Genomic DNA, 27,582 nt, shown 5'->3' with positions numbered 1-27,582 from the left:
GTAGGTAGGTAGGTAGATAGATAGATAGATAGATAGATAGATAGATAGATAGATAGATAGATAGATAGATAGATAGATAGATAGATAGATAGATAGATAGATAGATAGATAGATAGATAGATAGATAGATAGATAGATAGATAGATAGATAGATAGATAGATAGATAGATTGTGAGTGTATCTCCACCGCTTGAATTGTGCTGTAATTTTCAATGCGAATTTGAAGCTTTACCGAGATTATGTATAAAATTGGAGTTAAGAAATTGTTCGTAAACAGAAATGTAAGACAAAAGAGACTGAAAGCAGATGTTTACCTTGGGAGTAGGAAGGCAGGTACGCTCAGACCCCCTGACATGATAATAAAAACCATTCCTTTGTAAAACAAATAGACCTAACTGTTTGCAGGCAAGTGACATTTTGGCAACGCATCCCTTTGAAAGAAGTAGTTTGTGCAACGAAATATACCTGTGTCGAGAGCGCAACAACTTCTACCTTTCTGATCCCGGACGATTAGCGACGAGGAATTCCGAGAAGTCCTTGTGACGTCTGGTTACCATTAAGTTGTTTATAGGAATAGAATTGGCAGTCAGATTTATGAATTAAGAAGAATAGCATAACCTGCGTATGAACGCTTCGTAGCAAGTACACATGCACAACACGTGTTACATTTGCTAGAAGTGCAAAATTTACGGTAGCAGATAATTACTTTGTCAGGGGACGTGCTGTGATTCATTAATGACTTCGGAAAAAGTATAGGCTAATATTATGTAAACAACAATTCTTATTCTTAATCTCATACCTTTAACAAATAGCCAATTATATCTTAAATTTTTACTATAGTGTATTTTATGTGCAAATCAAGAAACAAAAGTTTATTTTACTTACAGTAGAACCTCTATTATCCGTGGTAATGAAGGGAATGGACTGAACGGTTAATCGAAAAAAATCGGATAATCCGTACCATAAAAAGTTTTCATTAAACTAAGTAGCCTACATGATATTTTCGTAATTTCCTCCATAGTCTTTTCTTTTAATATGCTAGGTAGTGGATCAGAAATTCAATAATTTAAGTTTGTTCATTTTTACAATTTATGTTCGATTTTCCGGTAAGTCAGTTATTAAAACATTATTTATTGTACTTATGTCTGGTTTTCAACGACGGGCTTTTAATGGCCAAGAAAACTCCTTACGACGACTGTCTGTGGAAAGATAGAAATAGTAGAGGTCTCATGTTGTAGATTTACAAATTTTATACAGTTTATATTTTATTTTTCATTAGCCTAAATCGCGCCCAGTTGTAATTCCTATCTTGTATTGTATTGACACTTGTAGAAGACATTTTGCCTAGATGTTAAACAGTACGGCCACTCGAAGAGTAGGTCATAATTCGTAAGGTTAAAGGTTTATAAAAAACACTCCGTAGAAAAAATTCGTACTAATATAATGTACAGTACTTCATAGGTGACGGATAATCGAGGTTTTACTGTATTTATGTGCGTAGTGAAGCATTTGATTTATATATATATGTTTGCATGATAGTTCAAGGAATTAGGTCGCTTTCGGTAGCGCAGTTGGTATAGCGCTGGCCTTCTATGCTCGAGGTTGCGGGTTCGAACCCGGCCGAGGTCGATGGCATTTAAGTGTGTTTAAATGTGACAGGCTCATGTCAGTAGATTTACTGGCATATAAAAGAACTTCTGTGGGACAAAATTTCCGGTACACCAGCGACTCTGATATAACCTCTGCAGTTGCGAGCGTCGTTAAATAAACCATAATTTATTTTATTTATTTTTCAAGGAAGTAAATTCGAGTGACGCCTGAGTTCATTGTAATATAGGGTGTCCCACAGCTGGATCTTCATAGCTTACATACATGTTCCTGGGATTATTTTGAGTGAAAAAGTTCCAATCAACATGAGTCCGAATTGCAACGGTATCTACAGAAAACAATTAAAATTATTAATTAATAATTTTATTGCTTGCGATTGACTTTGCAATTTTGTTTTCAAGAATACATATTTTGATTTGTCACATTTGAGGTTCGAAATGACCAACAAAGTTGTCGAAGCATATTTGAGCTCTGTCTGTAAGAGAGTTTATCGCTGTCATTACAACACCGCCATCATTTCTCAAGCCTACATCGCACTCCATTATTTTTCCGACTGAGCAGCATACACAACTGATATCATGTTCCCCCAAAAGGAAGTAATCTAATGGAGACAGATCTGGTGATCTTGGTGGCAAAGCTACTGGACCTCCTTGGCCAATCCAACGATGTGGAAACTGTTGATTTAAAAATGCAGTCACCTACCTTGCCAAAGTGTGGAGGTGCAGCCACATGCCTTGTCTGATAAGAACTATATCCTTACGACGAGGTTGCATACTGTTGTAATTATATCCCAAGTAAAATTGTTAATTTAGAATTGTGTTTTCTGTAGATACCGTTGCAATTCGGACCCATGTTGATTAGAACTTTTTCACTCAAAATAATCCCAGGAACACGTAGGTAAATTACGGACATCCTCCTGCGGGACACCTGTGATAATAATTGAATGTAAGAGTTGAGACAATGGACATACTCTTCCTGATTGGTTGAATCTAACCATGACCTCCATTAACATACACATAATTATGTACTCAAAATTACATTGGGTCGATGAAATAATAAATCTCTCGTTATCTGTGATGTCTAGACTCAAGATTTTCTTTATAATGAGAATTGATACGTTGCATGGTTTCTGACCTCATCAACAATTAGAAAAAATATGCAGTGATTTCGTAGTATGAAAATGGAAAAACAAATCTCCTATGAGAAGTAAAATCATAGGTATATATATTGTATATAGATATTAAACAAATTTGGTACATAATTGAATCGGTCGGAGCTAAAAGGAACTAAGTCAAAATACGCAGTTTTGGGTTACGCAACAATTTGAACAACGGATGTCACGCGCATCGAACGGTGAAGAAGGAACTAAGACTTTTAAATATTCTTTTGTCTTCTATAACATAAAAACATAATATTTCTGTTATTAGTGGAATGTTTTTTGCTTCTCATGAAGGGTTGTGAAAAGTGACTTAGTTCCTTTTAGCTCCGACTGATTCAATTGTAGGAGAAACTCCACAAACGATTAGGGAAAACACGAGAATTTTACTTGAAGCAAGTAAGGAGATAGATTTGGAAGTAACCCCCGAAAAAACCAAGTGTATGATTATGTCTCGTGATCAGAACATAGCACGAAATGAAAATATAAAAATTGGAAAATTATCCTTTGAAAATGTGAAAAAATTGAAATACCTGGGAGCAACAATAACAAATATAAATGACACTCGAGATTAAATTAAACGCAGAATAAATATGGGAAATGCCTGTTATTATTCAGTTGAGAAGCTTTTGTCATCCAGTCTGCTCTCAAAAAAGCTGAAAGTTAGAATTTATAAAATAATTATATTACCAGTTGTTCTGTATGGTTGTGAAACTGAACTCTCACTTTGAGAGAGGAACAGAGGTTAAAGGTGTTTGAAACTAAGGTGCTTAGGAAAATATTTGGGACCAAGAGAGATGAGGTTACAGGAGAATGGAGAAAGTTATACAACGCAGAACTGCACGCATTGTATTCTTCACCTGACACAATTAGGAGCATTAAATCCAGACGTTTAATATGGGCAAGGAATGTAGCACGTATGGGTGAATCTAAGAATGCATATAGAGTGTTAGTTGGAAGACCCGAGAGGAAAAGACTTTTGGGGAGATCAAGGCGTAGATGGGAGGATAATATTAAAATAGATTTGTGGGAGGTGGGCTATGATGTTAGGGACTGGATTAATCTTGCTCAGGATGGGACCAATGGCGGGCTTATGTGAGGGCGGCAATGAACCTCCGGGTTCCTTAAAAGCCATTTGTAAGTAAGGTACATAATTTTGTGATATATTATATAATACATAAAATCTATTATTAAAGCCAGTTTATCACTGCGAAATAAGGAAAACCTATTAACTTGTATTTACTAGAAGCAAAGCCGTTGTAAGTGCTTACTGGATTATGGAACAAGGTAGGTGATCTTCGGGTCCTGAGTCTCAAGTCTTATATTTAGTTATTATCGGGGATCTCTAGTAGGCTACTGATCGTAAAAAAATGTGAAAATAGTCTCCTATTTCCATGGTATTACGAGTGATTTCAGAATTTACAGAAAAATCTTTCATGTTAAAACGTTGCTTATAATATATAATCAAAAAACTAAGTATACGAGAAATATGAAAGCAACTGAATCTATCGGTATTTTAATTAATGGAAATAATTATGAAGAAGTAGTTCACTTTAAATACCCAGAAGCTTTAAATACCTCCCAAAATATAGCTGATATGAAAGGTAAAATTGCAGCTGGTAATAGATGCCTGCGAGCTCAGATAAAATCCTCTTGTTGAGCGGGGTGGAAAAGTACTAGTTGCAACTTTGTGGTTAACGGAAAAATGTTATACATTTTACAATGTTCGTATTTGTGTTGCACTATAAGCTACACTGTTAACTTGTTACTTTCATTTAAAACTTTACTGTCATTGTCTAGTTCACGGCAGGAGTTTCCACATGCATTGTTAAAGCGAGTTAAAGTGTTTATTCTGTGCTCCCGACTGAAGGAAATAAATCACAAGCAGACTACTGACAATCAAGTAGGCCTAGCTACACAGTTTTTTATTGCGAGATTCGTGTCGGTCGGAAGCATGCTTCCAGAATTGTTTAGTAAGCCAATTTATAGGATGGCAGTGAACTAAGCTACGATAATAATGTTTTTCCGTGTTAGGTATATATGCCGTCCTTAAACTTACGAGGATCCAGAAGAAAATAGGTGTGGGTGGAAAAAGAAGAGGCTGTTCTGTAATCTATATATGAAATAACGAGTCCAAGTCAGGATAGGAAGAGAAATGTCAAAGGGAAGTGGAATAGGAAGAGGAGTACGATAACGATTCTGTTTGAAGAGTCCACTGCAAGAATGATGGATGTCACTTTCTTGTCGAAAATGAGCCAAGACTGTCAATGCATAGCTTAAGACATATAGAATGTACATAGAGAGTTATATGGCATTAACACTGATAGTCATTGTCCAGTAATGATCGGAAAATCACAGTTAAGCTTTGAGTGCTAAGCATTTCAAACTTTCAATTGCTTCTCCTGCAAAATGTATTCCAAATGACATCCATCATTCTTGCAGTGGACTCTTCATTTATCACCTACCCTGTTTAACATCTACTTAGAGGATCTAGTGAAGAACTGTTTTCAAAACATGGGAGAGGAGGAGGAAGAATAAAGTGCATAAGATTTCTGACGATATGGCGTTGTTAGCAGAAGAGGAGACGATAGTATGGGATATGCTACTAGAGATAAATGACAGTTGTGAGCAGTGTGGGATGAAGATAAATTCAAACAAGACGAAGACCATGGTTATCGGAAGAAAACTAAAGAAAGTAAATTTGCGAATTAGAAATGAGGCAGTGGAACAACTCGGTACCTTCTAATATTTGGGGTGTTCTGTAAGTAGTAATATGAGCTGCTGCCAGGAAGTCAAAAGGAGGATAGCAATGGAAAAGAAAACTTTTAATAGAAAAAAGGAGCATCTTCTGCGGATCTCTGAAAAAATAATTAAGGAAGAGACTAGTGAAGTGCTTTGTGTGGAGTGTGGCATTGACTGGAGCAGAAATATGGACATTACGGCGAAGTGAAGAGAAACGATTAGAAACATTTGAAATGTGGATATGGAGAAGAATGGAGCGGTCCACATCTGTGGAGTAACGGTTAGCGTCTCTGGCCGCGAAACTAGGTGGCCCGGGTTCGATTCCTGGCCGGCGCAAGTTACCTTGTTGAGGTTTTTTCCGGGGTTTTTCCTCAACCTAATATGAGTAAATGCTGGGTAACTATCGGTGCTGGACCCCGGACTCATTTCACCTGCATTATCACCTTCAAATCATTCAGACGCTAAATAACCTAAGATGTTGATAAAGCGTCGTAAAATAACCTACTAAAATAAAAAAAAGAATGGAACGTGTGAAATGGACAAATAGAATAAGAAATGAAGAAGTGCTAGGAAGAGTGTGTGAAGAAAGAATAATGCCGAAACTGATCAGGAAGAGAAAAAGAATTGGCTGGGCCCGTGGCTAAGAGGAAATTGCATACTGAAGAATGCACTGGAAGAAAAATTTGGGGCATAAAAGAGAGAGAGAGAGTGAGAGAGAGAGAGTGTGTGTGTGCGTGCGTGCAAAAAACGCACACGAGGTATGCACACATTTTAATGAAATTCATCCAATTCGGTCGCATATTTCTCAATCAACTGTGAGTAGAAAAGATCTCGATTTTCTCATTTTCTGTTAAGAACATTTTTATGTTGATTTTTATTAATAAAGCTGGTTTTATAATTCGAGGTCTATCAGAATGCATCAATAATTAAATTATATACAGTAATCTCACTAGAGGCTTTGGTTTATCTAGAGAAAATCAAAACTCGAGCGGGATTTAATAAACTGTTACATGATTAGAAGAAAGCATATAAAGATTAGAAGAAATAAGTACCCTAATGCAATAAAATATTGACTTACAAAAATACTTAACTGTCTTCAAATGTATTATTGTACTATCTCATCATTACAAATATTCCGCTAGGTGGCAGTAGTGTGTTATGAAGAGTTTTTCTTTTGTTACCAGTTGTGCCAACTATACAATCTTCATTGAACTCTATAGATGATTACTAATCAAGAAGGCTTTGTTGATTCAGTTTCATTTTTATTAAAACAGTGGCATTCCACTTCAATTATCAACAGTAATCTCACTAGAGGTTTTAATTTGTCTAGAGAAAATCAAAACTCCAGTGATTTAATTGACTAGCTATTACACGATTAGAATAAAGTATAAGATAAAGATTAGAAGAAATAAAGTACTCTAATGTAATAAAATATTAATTGATTTGCTAAAATTCTATTTCACTAATGTTAGCTTCACCAGAACGTTTGAACGGAGCCGCCATTTTCAGTTGACTATCTATGCGGAAAACAAATGACGATCGCAAAACATGTTTTATAGTACTGTAAAGAATTTTCAGTTTGAAACGTTGGCAAACAAAGAAACAAATGCTAGGGAAGTGATGAAAACAAACAAATGCTAAGGAAATGATAAAATTGTAGCGATAAATAACCATGATTCGTTGAAACACGTCCTTTCGTACCGTTTTATTGATTAAAAGTAGTGTGATACAGTAAACATATAATAGTCAATATAATATATTAAACAATCTCTGATAAATGAGTATCCATAATCTCATACAACAGAAGCTATAAGATAACCTAAATAATATAATCAAGATAAGTGACAGAAAAGTTTTAATTAAGGATGATTAAATAAACATTAAGCATTTTAAAAGGTACAATTATTGAAGTACGAGGCTGTGCCAGGTCTATGGGCCTAACGTTATGAGCAAGCAGATGCTGCGTTGCTCCACAAGGTCGTCTGTGATGATGGTTGGCCTCCTACTGCGCTCCTCGTCATGCACATTTTGGCGTCCTGCTGAAAATCGTCTACAGCAGCAACGCACCATTTGCTTGCCCATAGACCTGGCACAGCTGACGATCAATTTCAATCGGCGCTATGCCCTGTGCGTTCAAAACCTTTATCACTGACCGCACTTCACACTCGGCGGAAGCTGGAATAGGAACGTCCATCTTCAACCAATGCAACGAAGCTACTGAGAGCACTCGGGAAGTTCCGCTAGCGCATGCGCCATGCCAGGACATTACTCTATCACGTACACGCAGTCGCTTCGCGCAACATATGGTTTGCTAGCTGTGGGACGAGCGGGAAAGTTACTTTATGGACGCTCCTTGTACAATGTTAGGAAACAAAAAAACAAATGCTTGGGAAGTGATAAAAATTGTAGGATAACCAGCCATGATTGGTTGAATCACGTCGTTCCGTACCGTTTTATTAGTAAAAGTAGTATGACGTAGTAAAATTTTAATAGTCTCACTGTCAGTAAACCATAGTGCTTCTGTGTAAAGGTGTATAGCTATACAAAAAATATGCTTTCAGATGATATTAAAACATCTGTATGTGCCATAAGTTCATAACCTGCACAACAATAGACACAAAAATATTTTGTTTCCATAAAAATATTGTTTTCTAAATATAAGGCTTGACGTGTATGAGCTTTCTGTTCAGAATTCTCTCTTTTAATTTTAAATGCAATTATACTCTACTTTTGAAAAAAAAAATGTGTAGGAAGTGACTGATTCTTTGGTCTCATGGTCAGCGTGATATAACTATTTTCTTGCTTTTGAGTTGAAAAATAAATTATTGTTTTGGGTCTTTATACTGTACGTACAGGGTGTAACGGTGAATTTTTTACACGCTTTTAGGGATGGTATATGTAGTCAATGTGAACAATTTTCATATAGGAACGTAAGTTCGTGAATGTTCCGTTTGGTAGTTTCAAGCCTTAATACGTGTAGTCAGGTTGCTTTCTGTATCACGTTGTTAAACAACAACTTTTCATTATAAAGCTGTTAAGAGAGAAATTGTAAATAATTTTTATTTTCTTTCTCTAATGTAAGCTTTTATGTTGTCATGGTGTTTATAAACATTCAAAAGTTGATGCAAACTCTGCACAGAACCTTATTTACAGCTCACATTACAGTAGCCAGCTGGCATCGAACTCAAGGGCAGTGCACTAAAACCTCGCCTAAATTTAAACATAGCTGTCCTTTGTGTATAAGATTAACGTAATGCTTATTTGGGATACGCATTTCGTCCATACAGTAATTTATGCTTCTTAAATTTGTTGTTGTTGTGGGAAGATACGTATATATTACAGTAAGAGAACTTACTAGTCCACCGCTGTGCAGTAACGGTTAGCATGTCTGGCCGTGAAACGAGCGGGCCCAGTTTCAAATCTCTGTTGCAACAAGCTACTTGGTTGTGAAGTTTTTTCCGGGATTTTCCCCCTAAACTCACTAGGCTAAGTGTAAATGGTAGGTAATTTTCGGCGCTGGACCCTGGACTCATTTCACTGGTATTATCACTTTCATTTCACTCTGACGGTAGATAAAGCGTCGTAAAAGAAATCAATAAGAAAGAGAATTTACTGATATGCATTTCATTTATGGAAGAGCAATTGGAAATGAAAGAAAATGACTCCTTTACGACATACAAAACGAATGGAAAGAGAACCTTGTAATAAGGATCAAATTGTCTATGCTCTATGACGGTGGTCGTTAGCACTCGCTGAAATGGGTAAAGGGTAAGCGGAGCAAGTGTTGTGCCACGTCGTGCAGCAGGAAGAGGTAGAGAGCATACCCGCCAGCAGCACCATGGTACGTGTCGTCTCCGCGGGTAAGAGACGCTAGCCCCAGGGTGCTCTGTCCTGATGACCGCTGCTCTATGACGTCATTATAGACATCCAACAAGGAAAACTCAGTGCGCAGAAACCAGCGGGCGTGACTCTCGCGCAGATGACGTATGCTCCCGTTCCCAGCATGCTCTCACGCCTACTGCGGTAGGGTAAGAGGGGTATAGCATGCGTGCCACGAGAAGTCCGAGCTGAGTTTTGCTTGTAGGATACCTGTAGGAACACACTGCGAATCTTTAAATGAATGTGACAGTTTGTGGAACGACATTGTATCGAGACTGGCGGAAGACATTTTGAACACTTGATGTAACCAGCATCGTACTGATAGATATCATTTGAATTGTAATACCCTTTAAGTCAGTATGCAACAATTAAAAGTTCATAATGGCATAGGCTTGACACTGAACATAAGAGAAATCATGAAACACCAGATAGGAGATACAATAGTAAACAACGAGCATATCGTCGTTGATTTTATGAAACCTCCTATGTGGCAGTACAGAGCATAATTTTTCAGGAGGAAGAAAAAATAATTTATTAAACATCAATAGACCTACACCGATCATCGATCATATCATATTCACCAATGCTTTCTACCGAATTATCTAATATTCTTCTGTAGGCCTATTTATATTTAATTACTACTTTCTTCTTCCTGAAAAAAAATTGTTCTATACTATCACACAGAACGTTTCATAAAATCAACGACGATATACAGTATAACTTATTCAGGAATACCCACATCTAGAACAGATAGATTCGTTTCACAACACACCAAAAAATAAATTCTCCATCGAATATGAGCAGGTTAGGAAAAATGTTGATGTCTCAAATGTTTTCTTCTGGACAAAAGTTACAGCATTAGCATCAAAAGAAAAGTACTGGACATGCATTCTACCAATCCTTATATATGCAGCCAAGCCTGGTCTTTAACAAAAAAACAAAAGTAACATGCTCAGGATATACCAAAGAACGATAGAGCGAAAAATATTGGGCATCAGATTGCAAGACAGAATCAGGGACGAAGAAATCAGGGAAAAAAAAAAAAAAAAAAGAAATGAAGATGCTACAGTCACAGCCAGTTTTCTGATGTGGAAGTGGGCAGGACACGTCATGAGAATCGACCCAAACAGATGGAATTATCGATCTACAGCCTGGGACCCAAGAAACGGTAAGAGGTACGTTGGCAGGCAAAGAGAAGGTGGAGTGGCGGTCTTAAGAGGAACTTCGGCAAACACTGGTCGACCATGACGAAAAAGAGAGAGGAATGCCGGCAGTAATTCATCAGAGAGCAAGTACGTACGCAGGTTTAACGTTCTCGGAGTGGTTTTCCGGAATCGCACAAATCAAACTGCCTTACTTAATAACAGACTCTTGTCCTGCAAGGGGTTTTTGTGGGATATTATTATTAATGAACTATAAAAATTGGAGACTTATTCTTCGAAGAGGTGGAAAAATTCAAATATCTTGGAGCAACAGTAACAAATATAAATGACACTCGGGAGGAAATTAAACGCAGAATAAATATGGGAAATGCCTGTTATTATTCAGTTGAGACGCTTTTGTCATCTAGTCTGCTGTCAAAAAATCTGAAAGTTAGAATTTATAAAACAATTATACTACCGGTTGTTCTGTATGGTTGTGAAACTTGGACTCTCACTTTGAGAAAGGAACAGAGATTAAGGGTGTTTGAGAATGAGGTTCTTAGGAAAATATTTGGGGCTAAAAGGGATGAAGTTACAGGAGAATGAAGAAAGTTACACAACGCAAAACTGCACACATTGTATTCTTCACCTGATATAATTAGAAACATTAAATCCAGACGTTTGAGATGGGCAGGACATGTAGCACGTATGGGCGAATCCAGAAATTCATATAGAGTGTTAGTTGGGAGACCGGGAGGGAATAAGACCTTTGGGGAGGCCGAGACGTAGATGGGAGGATAATATTAAAATGGATTTGAGGGAGGTGGGATATGATGATAGAGACTGGATTAATCTTGCTCAGGATAGGGACCGATGGCGGGCTTATGTGAGGGCGGCAATGAACCTCCGGGTTCCTTAAAAGCCATAAGTAAGTATTATTATTAATGACATTAAAGGGCTTTTCCTAAATTTCTCCCGCTTTTGGCTGATAATCTAGTAAATAATAATAATAATAATAATAATAATAATAATAATAATAATAATAATAATAGTATAGTAGTAGTGGTGGTGGTGGTGGTGGTAGTCTTGAGTGTTAGTCCATAAAGTGCTGGAATAAGTTCTACATAACAGATTCCTTTAATTTCTTGAGGGACCTTCCTAAATTTCTGTTCACTTATGGCTTATAATTCAGTTAATAATAATAATAATAATAATAATAATAATAATAATAATAATAATATTGTTGAGTGTTAGGCCCTTTGAGACCTGGTATAGGCCTAGTACTATATTACATAATTATTTCTTCTCTTGAGAGCCTTCCTAAATTTCTGTTCTCTTACAGTTTATAATTCAGTTAATAATAATAATAATAATAATAATAATAATAATAATAATAATATGATATAGAAATGTGCAATATTAAATGTTACGTGATGTATCATTTCTAATTTCATGCAGTCTTGTTATCAATTTAAAATGAAACACTTTTATTTACTCTAAAATCGTAACAATTCTTAATCCCGACGAAGTTGTACTGTTACTCATAGCTGGAATTTGGCACGATTTTGAAAAATCGGGACTGCAGTAATCTTATTCACTATATATACAGGGACTCTCTGCGAACTACGTAATTTTAAAGAGGATGTATGGGTCTGAAAATACGGACAGATGTTATCTTAATAATTTTATCTCCGCCAAAGTTTTTTTTTTTTATTGAATCGTCTACGACTGGTAATCTACAGGCCTAAGTATAAATGCCGAATATAGTTTGTGCCATAAACATCCAGTCTAATTAGAAGCCTAACTCATGTCGCATAAAACTGCACACAGTGTTATACTACTCGGTCTAGCTTCACAATTAATTCCTCGTGCAGTAAGCTAGTGTGGTTGTCGAAGCTAATCTTGACAATAAATTAATAAGTATAGCCAATATAAAGTGCTAAGCTTGCAGAAATGTAATAATGAGCAGCGGTCGGCAGGTTCGTCATGTTGGCAGTTACGCGCGGTAACTTGTAAATACGGCTGGCGAAACTCTCTAGGAATTCAATAGGAACGCAGGGGTGTCCTGCCCGCTCTCTACCCAGGCGCTGCCTGCATTCGACATGAACTACAGTTTACAAACCCTGTTGGCACTTGGTGTAAACACAATTCTTAAAGCGTATAGACCATAATTACACACTTAAACTTGTGTTCTACCAGCAAACTTGCTTTCATTTTAACGGAGTGTAAAAGAGAATGTATTGAGATGCTGCGAAGAATATATTTCGAGATTTTCATGATAATTCCAAGCGAGCGCCATACAGCCAATCACCCACTCATTGACACTCGATTGACCTGTGAGAACCTTATTATACTAATAGTACATAGCATGGTGCTCTAAAATTAATAACCGTTAATTTTTTTCTCTTACGTTCATTTCTTTATTCTACGTTTTTTTTTTACTATCATCTCTGCTTCGATAGTAAACCTGTATTAATGCATATTCACTCCAAGAAAATGTCAGCAATCAAACGCTAACATCTGACTCTCAACATGGAACAGTTATTAATTATAACAATTTTACCATTATTATTACAAATGAAGAGTCCGCTGCAAGAATGATAGATGTCACTTTCTTGTCGAAAATGAACCAAGACTGTCAATGCATAGCTTAAGACATATAGAATGTACATACAGAGTTATATGGCATTAACACTGATAGTCATTGTTCAGTAATGATCGGAAAATCACAGTTAAGCTTTGAGCGCTAAGCATTTCAAACTTTCAGTTTCTTCTCCTGAAAAATGTATGACATCCATCATTCTTGCAGTGGACTCTTTAAATAAGAGTTGATGGAAAAAGAGTTAATAAAATTATTAAGCCTATAACCTTAAGTTTTAATGTTAAAATCTATATCATGCATATGTGTATAACAACGTGGTTTCCTCAACCCAATATGAGCAAATGCTGGGTAACTATCGGTGCTGGACCCCGGATTCATTTCACCGGCATTATCACCTTCATATCATTCAGACGCTAAATAACCTGAGATGTTGATACAGCGTCGTAAAATAACCTACTTAAAAAAACAACGTGATATAACTTCAAATGTTTAGTTTTTTCTATAATTCATTTGTTTTATTCCTACCATCTCTGGTTCATTCAATTACGGTAGAGAAAACATACGTTCTGCTATTGATTAATGGTGGTTCATTATGTTGCAATAACCCGAAATGTTCAGTTGTTTTTAAATAAATTAAATTTCAGATATTCACGTTGTTCTCCTTGCAATTTGACAGCTCCCTGAGGGTATGTTTTATATATATATATATATATATATATATATATATATATATAAAATATATACATATATAACTTACACATACATAGCATAACCTTGCTAATTCGAAGTAATTGGTGTCCGAACCTATTCGGATTAGTAAATATTCGAATTATCTGAAATTCTATTTCCCATTGTATTACTTCAGTGTTTATATTATTCCCTCAGTATACCGTGTATTAGTTTTTTTGTTAATTTAATATCCTGTGTTGTACTCATTAAACATTATGACATTATTTTTTCTTCAAATCCTGTGCAAAAAATTCGATTCAAATTTCATGGTAAATTTATATTTGTGAGTAATTTTTTAACATTTCTTTCAACTTTTCAAAAAATGATAGTAGTCTGACGACTTTGGCCAAAATTTTTGTTAAGTTCTCCCCCATAATCAGATTAACCGAAATTTTGATTGCTCGGGTTCAGATTGGCATGGTTTCGTTATATAGGCCTACATATAAATTAATACGAAGTGTCCACGATATAAGGATGCAAATTGTATATGAAGAGTCCACTGCAAGAATGATGGATGTCACTTTCTTGTCAAAAATTAACCAAGACTGTCAATGCATAGCTTAAGACATATAGAATGTGCATACAAAGATATATGGCATTAAAACTGATAGTCATTGTCCAGTAATGATCGGAAAATCACAGTTAAGCTTTGAGCGCTAAGCATTTCAAACTTTCAATTGCTTCTCCTACAAAATGTATTCCAAATGACATCCATCATTCTTTCAGTGGACTCTTCATATAATTTCGTTTATATATTTTTCAATGATAGTTCAAGAAAATAAGTTGTAAACGTAAATATTATCCGGTGTGCGATAAATTGACTGAATTCTTACGAAACGCGTAATATTTGTAATGAGAAAGTGTTGTCATCTTAATGACGCTGTTTTCTTCTTGATGAAATGTAATCCTCATATGCAAGAGTTGGCACGATCGCACTGCCAAATATTCCACTCGAGAATTCCTGGAAGACTCTCTTAAATAATTTTATTGCATATAGACTGCAGTCACAATCAAGCTTTCTTTATATCGATTCCTGAAGAAGAACGTGGAGAGCAGGAACTGGTCACATGTTTTTTCTCTTTTTATTGTTGTGCTGTATTACTTTATGACGTCTGTTCAAATCTTTGAACACGGAGCCTCAAGATCATCTTCTAGAACAGCGATGCTCAACCTTAACCGCAAGAGGAGTCGGCGGATTTACCTCCACCCTCTCTTTACGAAGCTACTACGCATTCATGTATTCATGACGTCACAAACTTCTCTTATTACAGTGGCGGCTTCAGTTAATTTCAATGTCATTATTTTGTGATGGAAAGAAAATCAAATAAGCATCTTGAACACCTTTTCTGTTAGTGGCTTTGTTGGCACTGTTTACTTCCAACCAGTTCGTCAATGTTTCCCGCAAAGGATGAACAACAGAGTCTTAAAAGGTGGACCAAATGTTTGTGCCCTACTCTATTACGAGACGGGCTTTTTATTTGATTCATTCTCGAGAACATCTGCTCGCAGATATATGTAGAACCAAAGATTGTCATTAAATTCGCAGCAAATATTCGCAATCTGGGAAATGTTTCCCTGGGTAAAGATTTAAACAAATCCCAACCTTCTTTCTGAGAACATTTCGTGGCTGTAGAATTCTGCAAAGCAACTAGTTCCATTTGCAGATCATGCGGAGCAGCTTTGCAAGCAAAATTGAACGGGTTGTTAAAAATACTAATTTTCGCCTTTATTGTTTTCAAGTCTCGAAATTTGGACTCGAAAGTGTCATATAGTTCCTTTATAATTGTTACATATTTTTCTAACAGAGTGACATTTATTGTAAAAATTGATTCCAAGGAATGAAAATGATATAAGTCGCCAGTTTCCAGTTGACTTTGCCATAGTGTTAATTTTGTCATAAATATATTCACTGCGTCAGATAAACTAATTACGTTTTTATCTTTCCCCTGCAAACTCATATTTAGGATATCAAGGTGATGAAATAGATCGGTCGAAAAAGCCAGGTCACACAGCCATTCTTCTTGAGTTAGTTCTGGAACTTCATGGCCCTACAAATAATAAATATTATAAATTATAACAAACCAGTTATATTTTAGGGGTACGTTATAATGGATACTAAATATGAGTATTTTACATTTTTATGCTTACTTGGATTTTCATGAAGTTATTTATCTCACATCGTAGCTGGAAGAAACGTCTTAACAGGGCACCTCGACTGAGCCACCTGACATGACAATAATATGGCACATTTTCATAATGAGATCCTAGCTCTTCTAGCAACTCTTTAAATTGTCTATTGCGAAGGGAGCTTAATTTAATAAAATTCACGCAGTTCACAACAACGGACATAATATTATTTAAAGCAACTGATTTTGCACATAAAGCCTCCCTATGAATTATGCAGTGTATAGACAAAAAATCAGAGGGCATATCCATATTCCTTAGAAACTTCCTTAGTCTGCCAATAAAACCATTTTCATCCCCTTTCATCGACGGGGCCCCATCGGTCGCAACACTAACTAGTTTTGCCCAAGGAAGTTCTAATCTGCAACCAACATCTTGCACAGCATTGAAAATATCTTCGCCACACGTGTGTGTTTTAAGAGAAACTACGTATAGAAGCTCTTCAATAATACTAAATTCACTAGTAACCCCCCTCAAAAACACAGCCAATTGAGCTTCATTAGTTCTGTCCGTGCTTTCATCCAACGCTAGAGAAAAACATGTTAATGATTTTATTTTGTCCTGTAACTGTTTCTCTATATCACATCCCAATTCTTCCACACGTCTTGTCACGGTATTTCGAGACAGACTTAGTAACTGAAAAGCGGGTATTAAATTAGGACAAACTTCTTCGGCTGCTATAATTAAACAATCTTTTATGAACTCCCCTTCGTTAAAAGACTTCATATTCTTTGCAATGTGTTCAGCAATTCTATAAGAAACTCTAACAAAATTGCCAGTACTAAAGCCGTCAGGAGTTGGTGCTTTCATATTGTTTAGTTTCTGTAATCTTGCTTCACCTGCAAGTGAAATTTATTAATTAGATAGTCAATTTAAAACTCAGCAAATATATTCAAACTCTAATAGCAAGTGATGTCAATGATTGCTTACCTGATAGAATATGTTTGCCATAATCAGTATGATGGTATTTTTCGAAGTGCCGTTTAATATTATATCGTGAAACCCACGATAAATGAGTTTTGCAAATAAGACACTTGACCGTCGTTTCCTCTGCAACACAAAAATATTCTTCCTCCCACTCTTTCTGGAAAATGGTATGTTTGGTTGCCTTGGAACCTGCCATTACAGTCAGCCGCCCCTGAGTGAATAAAAGTAGGGGAAGTGGTTCATCCACGGTCATGCCTCCAAACGAAGGAGGTGGGGTAAAGCCACGCTGTGACGTCATTAGCTCTTATGAGAAGGGGTTGGGGATCGCTGTTCTAGAATCTAGATAACAGTTTTGTATAGCATCGTGGATTCTGCCTTCCCACCTCAGAGCTCTCTTTTTCTCTGTTGCAGTGTGTGCTGTATCGTCTTTTAGTGGCAAGCACCAGACGCTCCACTGTCCTGTCGACCAACCCGTCCGTTGGTGTGTATTTTGAACAGAAATTTATCGATTAATTATATTATATCTTAAGGAAAGTGTATGGTGAAATTTGAAATTTTTTTCCTAATTGGTGTCGTTTTTTGTATGTAGAAATATCATTGATGAAACAACTTAAATTGGAGATACGTTTACGAAAAAAAAAAAAAAAAAAAAAAAAAAAAAAAAAAAAAAAAAAAAACTTGGTGCCCATGTTTTGAACATAAAAAAACAGGATACAGTAATTCACTGAAATGGATATTTCTCAGCGGCTAATAAATTGAAAATCTGCATGAAATTTTATTCTTAAAACCATTTTCTTTAAATTGTCTGTTGCAAAATTTTGATACTGGCTTTCAAAATTTTAAGATAAACAATTACATTTTAAGAATAATTTTTTTAGAAACTTTTATAGAAATATGGAGGTATATTTTTCTAATGCAATAAAATAACAATTATATTCAAGAGAAATGTTTCAAAATAGTCTAAAGAATGTGCGTATCAAATATTATCCATGTAGCGTTAATAGTTTCTGAGATATATATATATATATAACTTTTTATATGACAGTAGAAGAAATTAATATTACGAAAAATTGTAATGAACATTTAGTGTTATTTAAAAAGCGTGTGCACGAGACCTTTAAAAATGACGTCACAGTAACTGACTGACAAGGTCATAAATGAGCAATAAATTTTATGCATTATCTAGGCTATATTTTTCACATAACAAAGAATATTTTAAAACCAAAATAATGATTTTGAAAATTTACCGGCTTTTCACCATATTTAACTACCCGCTTGACTTAAATCGGTTGCACTTCGATTATCTTCACCGTAACTAAGTTATTTTTCCTCTGAAGTAACTAGCACCATAGCCTTCGGAAATGAAGAGTCCACTGCAAGAATGATGGATGTCACTTTCTTGTCCAAAATGATCCAAGACTGTCAATGCATAGCTTAAGACATAGAATGTAGCCTATATAGAGAGTTATATGGCATTAACACTGATAGTCATTGTCCAGTAATGATCGGAAAATCTCAGTTAAGCTTTGAGCACTAAGCATTTCAAACTTTCAATTGCTTCTCCTGAAAAATGTATTCCAAATGACATCAATCAATCTTGCAGTGGACTCTTCAAATGTAAATGTCGCTAATTAGGTGAGGGGAAAATACTCCAATTTTATTATTTTGGTCCACGGATTCAAATCCTGGTTGGGACAAGTTAACAGATTGAGGTCGTTTCCATGGTTTTTCCTCAACCAATTAAGGGCAAACGCTGGGTGACTTTCATTGCTGGACCCTGGAATCATTTCATTGAGACATTATCATGCGAGAGATAACCATCGCAGTTGATGAAGCGTCGTAAAATAAACCAAACAAAAAAACTACGTCCTGAAGATGATCTCCTATTTATTTCACACATTATTCAAGTCTAGATACTATGTTCCCCATTACATGACGCAACACAAGAACTTCACAAACTTCACTACAAAAGAATCAATAAGAAATGCCACACCAGATAGCCTTGATATGCCATGAATTAAATTTAGATTGTTGTTTGGCTTGGGCTTTCGAGAGTAGGATAAATGCAACTATGGTCCGTCCCAGGAATCTGTAGAGTGGCTTGGCGCATATGGGGGCGGAGTCTATCTGTGCCGGAGTGTATTGCGGGCAGCATCAGTTTGAGGCCGCTAAGGGGTAAGATGTTCGTGGTAGAGAGTTCAGATAGAAATTATCCCCTTCCTGCAAGCGATTGGTAGCTTCGTTCAACCAATACCTCCCCCAGAGCAGTCATTAGCCCTAACCCTCCCACATACCACTTGCGCAGAGGTCTTATTTCGTCTTTCTACTCTACAGATTCTGGGGGCGGTCTATAGGCACTCTTTGACCCATTGTGCACCATGTGTGCTGTCCAACTTCGACGAGTAGCTTGGGAGGCATTCGTGAATCCGATGCTGACAAACGGGCCATTTTGCCCCAGTCCTGACAGATCCAGATCTCTTGCCCATATTAGTACATGATAAACCACTGGACTCCTGGGACGGACTATAGGCACTCTTTGATCCATTGTGCATCATGTATGATGTCCAACTTCGAAGAGTAGCTTGGGAGGCATTCGTGAATCCGAAGCTGACAAACGGGCCCAATTTGCCCCAGTCCTGACAGATCCAGATCTCTTGCCCATATTAGTACGTGATAAACCACTAGACTCCTGGGACGGACTATAGGCACTCTTTGACCCATGTGCATCATGTATGATGTCCAACTTCGACGAGTAGCTTGGGAGGCATTCGTGAATCCGATGCTGACAAACGGGTCATTTTGCCCCAGCCCTGACAGATCCAGATCTCTTGCCCATATTAGTACATGGTAAACCACTAGACTCGAACCCTTAAGTCCTTAAATCCTAAATCAGTACCGGAGACCCTTACATCAAGACTTCATCCCAGCCTATTTTGGGTATTGAATGTAATAGAAGAAATGAGGGAAATTGGAATTTGTTGGTGGAATTTGAAAAAGGAGGAAACGGGAGTATCCCGAGAAAAGTTATCTACAGCGTCTGCGTTGACTATTACAAATTCCATCTCGACGATGTCGGGGATCGAATATGGGTCGCCTGAATGTAAGATCATCGCACTTGCAGTGAGCCATAGACGCAGCTTGGATTGTTTAGTTTTTTCGTTGTTATTATATAGGCCTATTAATTGGATAAATCTTTCACCTGTATGGAAATATAGTTTTGACATCCATACTGCAAAAAGTCTGGTAACATTGCTAGGACGTAATGAAGAACCTGCCAGTACTGCACTGGATTCCGTTCTTCTGGCGTTGAGTGAGTCAGAGTTCTGTGCTCCTTCGCGAATAACAACAGTGAAGTCAGTTGTCTATATCTGCCTTCTAGCTTCCAGTTTGTGTAATACAATTGCGGAAGTGAAAACATCAGATTTGTCTGAATCATTATTTTGCTTCAATAAGGAAACAGGAGCAAGCTTGCACGTTAAGGAAAGAACTTGCGTAAAAACAAGAATTCAAGGTTCACTAGAAATTTATTTTTCTCTCAGATTTTTAATTGTTCACTTTCATTGCATAATAATAATAATAATAATAATAATAATATTCTTTTGAGAAGATTAACTCCATATGTAGATGAAATTATTGGGGATCATCAGTGTGGTTTTAGGCATAATAGATCAACTATTGATAAGATATTTTGTATTGACAGATAATGGAGAAAAAATGGGAGTATAAGGGTACAGTGCATCAGTTATTCATAGATTTAAAAAAGGCATATAACTCGGTTAAGAGGGAAGTATTATATGATATTCTTATTGAATTTGGTATTCCCAAGAAACTAGTTCGATTAATTAAAATGTGTCTCAGTGAAACGTACAGCAGAGTCCGTATAGGTCTATTTCTGTCAGATGCGTTTCCAATTCACTGTGGGCTAAAGCAAGGAGATTCACTATCACCTTTACTTTTTAACTTTGATCTAGAGTATGCCATTAGGAAAGTCCAGGATAACAGGGAGGGTTTGGAATTGAACGGGTTACATAGCTGCTTGTCTATGCGGATGACGTGAATATATTAGGAGAAAATCCACAAACTATTAGGGAAAACATGGAAATTTTACTTGAAGCAAGTAAAGAGATAGGTTTGGAAGTAAATCCCGAAAAGTCAAAGTATATGATTATGTCTCGTGACAAGAATATTGTACGAAATTGAAATACAAACATTGGAAATTTATCTTTTGAAGAGGTGGAAAAATTCAAATACCTCGGAGCAACAGTAACAAATATAAATGATACTCGGGAGGAAATTAAACACAGAATAAATATGGGAAATGCCTGTTATTATTCGGTTGAGAAGATTTTATCATCCAGTCTGCTGTAAAAAAATCTGAAAGTTAGAATTTATAAAACAGTTATATTACCGGTTGTTCCGTATGGTTGTGAAACTTGGACTCTCACTTTGAGGGAGGAAGAGAGGTTAAGGGTATTTGAGAATAAGGTGCTTAGGAAAATATTTGGGGCTAAGAGGGATGAAGTTACAGGAGAATGGAGAAAGTTACACAACGGAGAGCTGCACGCATTGTATTCTTCACCTGACATAATTAGGAACATTAAATCCAGACGTTTGAGATGGGCAGGGCATGTAGCACGTATGGGCGAATCCAGAAATACATATAGAGTGTTAGTTGGGAGGCCGAGACGTAGATGGGAAGATAATATTAAAATAGATTTGAGGGAGGTTAGATATGATGATAGAGACTGGATTAATCTTGCTAAGGATAGGGACCAATGGCGGGCTTATGTGAGGGCGGCAATGAACCTCCGGATTCCTTAAAAGCCATTAAGTAAGTAAGTAGTAGTAGTAATAATAATAATAATAATAATAATAATAATAATAATAATAATAATAATTCATAGCATTCCTCTGATTACTGGTTAGCGACGTTCGTAGGAAGTTGGTCTAGTAAGTAATTGGAAGACATTCTCTTACTTTCATATCTTCAAACAATTCAAGCCTTGTAATACATACATCAAAATTGTCTAAGGAACAGATGATTTTATTAATAAAATTCTTTCCAAACCCAAATACGTAGTAAGAATTGGGCACACATAAGTTATTGGTTTATCTATGCACCAGGCACCAAAGCAACCAATGTTTTGTTTTATTTACAGAGAGAATATCATCGAAATCATAGCCGTCCAAATCTTGGATTTAAAATATCGGCATCCTAATCAATTCAAATGAACAAAAAAGAAAATGTAAATTAATGTTAAAAAAATACTTAATGAAATTTTAAAAAAGAATATTCTGCGACAAGATTTGGTAGCTATCAAAACGATAAAAATTTATTGAAAATAAATAATATACATTGAATATTATAAAGATAAATAGAGATGATGATTGGTGATGTTCAAAGAAGATTTTAAAATGGCTGATGCAATTGTCTGAAGAGTCTTATCAGGAACCTTTAATTTTCTGAGGATCTCTAATGTAAATTTGGGAATTGTTCCTCGCGCACCAAGCATGAGTCCAATGACATTCCAATTGAATCTTACATTGGAATTTCTTATTTCAGTGCTTCAGATAGGATGATTAGTTCATTTGTAACGGAGAATTCGGTAACTTCAACAATGTAAAACATTAAAAGAATGCTCAACGTCATTTAAGCCACGATGACATGTTTAGAGCAACTGCTGTAATTGAAGACGAGCTGACGCAGCGAGGGCTCTGAATACTGGAAGAGGCGTAATATCCAGAATGTGGAGTCGATATCGTGACTCTAGTAGTCCAGAAGAACAACTTCCAGGTAAACCGAGAGTTACAACTGCCGCACAAGACAGATTTCTGTGCCTAAGAGCCTTGAGAGAAAGGACTTCAACTACAAGCATGTTAAGAAGTGCTTTGCAGAATGTTGGGAATGTGGTTGATACAACCCAGACCATTAGGAACAGATTGCATGAGAGAGGTCTTAATGCCCGTCGCCCATTGAGGTGTCCAGCTATTTGACGTGGAAATCGAGAACCTCGTGTTTTGTGGTGTCAGCAACATGAAGATTGAGTCAGATTCTCTTTGATGATGAACCACGCTTCGGTCTACATCCAGATTCCAGAAGAATACGCATATGGAGACAACCAGGTCAAGCAGAAAGACCAAGATATGTATAGGAGGCTTATCAATTCCAAGCAAGTTCTATCATGATATGGGGAGGAATGATATCATTTAGGAAGACTAGCCTCGTTTTAGTTAAAGGAACACTAGGAGCAAATCGTTACATTCAAGAGATATTGCAGCCTGTAGTCTTTCCCATCGCTGAAGAAATTGGTCCTGAATTCCTTCTAATGCACGACAATGCCACTGCACACGTTGCCAGAACAACAACACAATGGTTGGGAAGACACAATATTCAAGTTCTAGAGTGGCCTACTCAGTCTTCGGATCTTAATCCAATTGAGAATTTGTGTGATAAACTTCAAAAAGGAGTTCTAGAGGACATTGAAAATACTGAGACTCTCGATCACCTGTTCGCACGTCTCCAAATTCACTGGCAGAACAATAGTCAAGATGAATATGGTTTGTTTAAACATTTAGTGTTATCAGTTGATTTTAACCACATAAATTTAAATGACTATTTCGTTTATATGACGTCATTCCATTTTCAACCAATGAAGTGTAGTGAAATTTTGAATTCCAACGAATCACAGTCGTACGTCGCGCTAATTTTTTGCAGCTCGATTTATTACTATCAATTTATCGCATGGTCGTTCTTTTGTTTAGTCAGTGACGCCAACTGTTTCCCCGTAAATTGATGAGCTTGAATCCATTGTACTAAACAAAATGAGAAATCCTACTTCCACACCTACATCTTCATCTAATTCCATGTCAATTATATCTAAAGAAAATGACACTCCTGCATAACAATTGTTCATTTAATTAATCTATTAATCAGATTATTATTTTGTAATTGTATTGTAAAATGTTTAATTTAAAGCAGGTAATGAAAATGTATTTATGCTCGACCATGCCGAAATGTAGTAATTATACACCTGGTAGCAGCCCTATAATGGATCTCATTAAAGTACACCTATGCATTAAAGTGCAGGTGTTCCACCAATCAGAAAACACCATTGTAGCAATATGAAAGCGCAAGTATCGATTATTCTCGGATATGCAATCGAAAGACAACTAGCGAAACGTCACGGAGGCTGGAAATCCAATACTGTCGCAGAAGATTATGTTCTGTTTCTATAATAATTAGCGTTAATTGTAAATAATATTCAAATAAATTCAATTTGTCATCTCGTTTTTCAATGTCTAAATCAATTTCAAGGTTATATCAAGATTAACGTTTATTTTACTCTCTAGATTATATCAAGTTTGTTTCTCGGAAACAATCAATACTTTCGCGTCTGCGCACATCTCACAATTTACGAGATATTGCACAAGGTCAGTTCCGCTCCCCAGTCAGATAAGAATAACATGAATACTTATGAATAATTTCAAGTTAGAAATATGGTCGAGCATAAAAATTCGTATGAAACTTGCCTATAATGGTAATTAAGACGCTCGTATGAAAATTATGAAACTCGCTTGCGCTCATTTCATAAACAAACATACTCGCGTCTTAATTACTACCATTATAGGCTCGTTGCGTAATGTACTATTGTGTTATAATAACAAGAAAAAAGCGCAGTGCATGTAATTAAAATTGTTAGATCTGTATTTCCCTTTTCTCAATTGGCTTTACTGAATAACATCCAATTTATTTATTGCAGTATCGATATTCAAGAGTGTTAGTTGGGAGGCAGGAGGAAAAAAGACCTTTAGGGAGGCCGAGACGTAGATGGGAAGATAATATTAAAATGGATTTGAGGGAGGTGGGATATGATGATAGAGAATGGATTAATCTTGCTCAGGATAGGGACCAGTGGCGGGCTTATGTGAGGGCGGCAATGAACCTCCGGGTTCCTTAAAAGCCAGTAAGTAAGTAAGTAAGTAAGTAAGTAAGTAAGTAAGTAAGTATCGATATTTATCTATTTCAACTTCACAATGTCTGAATAGGTTAAGTGTTCATAAATATATAATTTAGAATTTTAGGGCTATATTATTTACATTTTTATTTTATTCACAAAATAATACTAATAATTGTCACTCGAGGTCTGAGATAAATATAGATAAATTGTGCATTCAAGTATATTTCCAAATCTTTTTCTTAGACATAAACATATTATATTCGTTTACATACCATTAGGCATGTAATGCACTTAATCTGAATTCGTTGGTTAAATTTAGTGTTATAATTATTGTGTTCGGAAATACTTTCTTCATTTTGTTCGTGAGCACAGTTTGTTGTAATCCGCCACATGGTTGTGAACGGATCATAGACGCGTCGAGGTGGCAGGACATTCGAAACTACTTGAAATATAAAATATGGTGGCAATGGGAAGGAGAATGGTCTGCACAAGAGGGAAACAAATTACGAAATATAAAGAATACTGTTCGAGTTTGGGATTCGTCTACAAGAGCGTCGCGACACGAGAAGGTTTTACTCACCCGGTTGAGGATTGGCCATTGTCATCTGACACATGGCCATCTCCTACCGTGCGAACCCCAGCCGGAGTGCGATATGTGCCATGTTCCACTTACGGTGGAACACTTTTTATTGCGTTGCAGGAAATATGACCATGCACGGAGGCAATATGGAATTTGGCCGACATTACGTGACGCTCTTGGAAATGATTTTAATTGTACAAATGCAGTTCTGAGATTTTTATCAAATACAGATTTGGATAAGGTGATTTAGTTTTTTTATTGATCCGTTTTACTTATCCTCCGGACCCTTTACATCCGGAGGTTACATTTGTTGTTTTATATTTGATTTTACATTGTTGACATTTCGGACTTTATACATCCGAATATTATATAAAATTTTATGGTTTTAAAATATAATTCACAAGTTATCTCTGGTGGCCTTAGTTTTATTATTTTATTTGTTCGTCTTGAATGCTACCTAGTGTGGTAGAATTGCTCACTTTTATGATTCTGTAGAAATCACCTTATGTATACTGCATTTGTGTGCCTCGTTTTATCGTGACAACGTTTTTTAGTTCTTTTAGCACTGATTATTATATTATTTATGTATTTGTAATATTAAGAATTTTAGATAATGGCGCAAATAGCCATAGTAGCTGACGCGCCCTTCTTAAACCCTACTACTACTACTACTAGACGCGTCGTTCAACTCCTGTGGACTGTGGAAGATACACCAATGCCTTCCCCATGCTCCTGTCAGTTCTGCATCCCTGTCAGAACCCATATCGGGTCAAACACTCGTAAAACTAAGCCAAGTCCAGTCCCGGAAGCACATCTCGTCAGGATGACGTGCAATAAGCAACCAGACAACACAATGATTTGCGTAAATTACGGGGAAAGGCGAGATTGAGTAAGATTGCGAATTGAATTGAATTAATTTGTTTGAAGATCTCTCTTGAGCGTCCTTGAGATAATACGGTGATAAGAACTTGGCTGTGGTTACACTTGACGGCAATGAAAAGCCGAGAGTTTACTACGAGAAAAAATGCAGGCTTGAATCTCGTCATGAATCCTACGCGTGTATGTACTGTACATCCCGTTTACATGGTTATCAGTTCGAAATGTATCAACGGCCAAAGGACTAAAGCGCCTATTTCTACTCTAGAGATTAGGTTAAATTCCCGGAGAGTCGAAGTTAGATCTGGCTTAATTTGAATGAGAAGAAGCGAGATGTAGAATGAATTGAATTAAATTAACTTAAATCCGCGGCGGGACACCTCATGAAGACTCGTGGCCGACCTGCCGACTTCTGCCCTTACGTTCATATTCCTCAGTAGAGGTGAACGATCATTCAATCAGAAGGGACCTAGAGTGTGTTCAGTATAACGATTCCCCGAGCCGTTATAACTGGTTTCTGTAACCGGTTTCGCTACCTATCGTAGCTCTCCACATTCATCACGATGCTGATGGACACTGACCCCATACACTGGTCGAAATTTTATGAGAAAATTCCTTTCCCATGAGGACCCAAATCAGCGCGGATTTCGTAACGCGAGTCCTAGGATAAAATAAATATGGTTGTAAAATAAATTAGGAAACATGTGATCTCGCCTAACACCGTTTATAACCAAAAAGAAGCAACCCTAATAGAACCGAAACAATAGTAATATGCGTTACAAGAGCGGTATGTTGACGTTTTCATGTTCGAGGAAAAGATTGAAAAAGCGAAACGTAGTTCAGCTTTTTTAATTTCCGAGAACATGAAAACAAACATACCGCTCGTGTATCGTACATTATTTTGTGCGAAGATAGTTTATTACATACCTGAAAGACGAATTTCTAATTGGTTGCAATGAAATCTCCATCTTGGTTTCTGTTTAATGACGGCAACTTTAGAAAACAAAAATATCTATACTCCAGCAGGCCGTGATATACGTCTGTCTTTTTTTTCCCCCAATCTACAAATGCGAATTTAAAACAAACGGTAAGGTTATGTAATGATTTATTTTTTCATTTTAATATTTTAACAATATTATTTATATAACATATTGCAGTAATAACATCGGCATCTGGAGTCTTGTTGATTTGTTCACGGC

General features: G+C 36.5%; 1 protein-coding gene across 1 annotated transcript in view; it reads right to left on the bottom strand.

Moving 5' to 3' along the window:
• LOC138694905 (protein Hook homolog 3-like) overlaps window positions 1-27,582 on the bottom strand; it is a 210,678-nt gene that overhangs the window by 33,429 nt on the left and 149,667 nt on the right. The window lies entirely within an intron of this gene.

This window comes from Periplaneta americana, chromosome 2 (assembly GCF_040183065.1).
Source record: "Periplaneta americana isolate PAMFEO1 chromosome 2, P.americana_PAMFEO1_priV1, whole genome shotgun sequence".
Taxonomy (NCBI): domain Eukaryota; kingdom Metazoa; phylum Arthropoda; class Insecta; order Blattodea; family Blattidae; genus Periplaneta; species Periplaneta americana.
This window is presented reverse-complemented; position numbering and strand designations above follow the sequence as displayed.